This window comes from Chrysochloris asiatica, unplaced genomic scaffold (assembly GCF_000296735.1).
Source record: "Chrysochloris asiatica unplaced genomic scaffold, ChrAsi1.0 scaffold00166, whole genome shotgun sequence".
In the NCBI taxonomy this organism is placed as follows: Eukaryota; Metazoa; Chordata; class Mammalia; order Afrosoricida; family Chrysochloridae; genus Chrysochloris; species Chrysochloris asiatica.
In genome coordinates this window covers 3682606-3684090 of record NW_006408684.1, presented here as the reverse complement: position 1 = coordinate 3684090, position 1485 = coordinate 3682606, and positions in this window count along the sequence as shown.

The window sequence follows — 1485 nt, the reverse complement described above, 5'->3', positions numbered from 1 at the left end:
TTTCCTCTTTCTAACTCATATATGTCTCACTCTTTTTCCATTACTCATTCAGTTTATATCTCAATCCATGCTTCTCCCCAGAACACTGTTGTTCTTGGGTTACAATATATAGCACTCTTTACACCTATCCCCTTTAGTCCGTACATACCTCCCTGCGTCTTCACCTAGCTTCATTATTCTTCCACCCTTCCTCTTCTTGGGTATTGCCCTCTCCCTTCTTATAGATTTCTATCCCTGTTACCAGAGCTAACATGTGTCTATCCTCTAGCTAGTGAATTACTCACCCCTCTCTTCTCACCCCTGTCATTGTTAAGTGCCATCGAGTCGGTTGTGACCCATAGTGACCGTGTATAGGTTTCCTAGGAGCGGCTGGTGAGCTTGAACTGCTGACCTTGGGGTTCAAACCAACTTTGCATTCCAGTGCATTAGCCCACAGCACCACACCAGGGCTAATGCACTGTTAGTTCTGTTGTGGAGTCACTCATATGGCTTCTTGTAAGTGTTATTTTGTCTTCTCCTTTTCTCTTGTTAGATTTGCCAATGGTTTGTCAATTTTAATGATCCTTTCAAAGAACCAGCTTCTTGTGTTGATTCTTTCCATTGTTTTTCGGTTTTCTAATTCATTTATTTCTGTTCCAATATTTATTATTTATTTTCTTCTGGTGACTGTAGGCGTACTTTGTTAGTCTTTTTTAATTGTTGGAGATGTTAATGTGTTGATTTTGGTTCTTTCATCTTTTTGGATATGTGCGTTTATTGCTATAAATTGCTCTCAGCACTGTTTTTCTTTGTGCCCCAAAGGTTTTGATATGTTGTATATTCGATCTCATTTGTTTCTGGGGATTTTTTTTTTCTTTTCAGTTTTTTTTTTTTTTTTTAATTCTTTTGCCCTGTAGCTTTCAGCAGGGTATTATTTGGTTTCCAGGCATTTGATTTCTTTTCTTGATCTTTCGATTGGTGGTGTTGGGTTTAGTGCCCTGTGCTTATCTGTGAGGTCAAGTTGATTGTGTTAATTCCTCTGTGTCTTTGTTGAGTTTCTTTCTTGTTGTTTTGCCCTTTTTTGAAAGTGGTATATTAAATAATCTTCCACTGTTGTTGTAGAGTTATGTATTTCTTTCTTCATTTCCATCATTGTGTGATTTATATGTTTTGAGGATTTTTCATTGGGAGCATAGACATTTATTATGGTTAGGTCTTCTTTTTCAAATGATATTTTAACTATGAGATATGTCTTCCTTTGTCTCTTATTCTGGTTTTTGCCTTAAAGTTTATTTTATCCAAGATAAACATTGTTATTACTGCTCATTTTTCATTATAATTAGCTTGATATATATATTTTTCATTCTTTAATTTTTAATCTGTTTGCCTTTGTGTATGTGTCTCTTGTAGACAGCATATTGAAAGATCTTGTTTCTTGTCCACTCTGCGACTTACTGTCACTTGACTGGTGCACTTAACCCATTGGTGTTCAATGTAATTATTGAT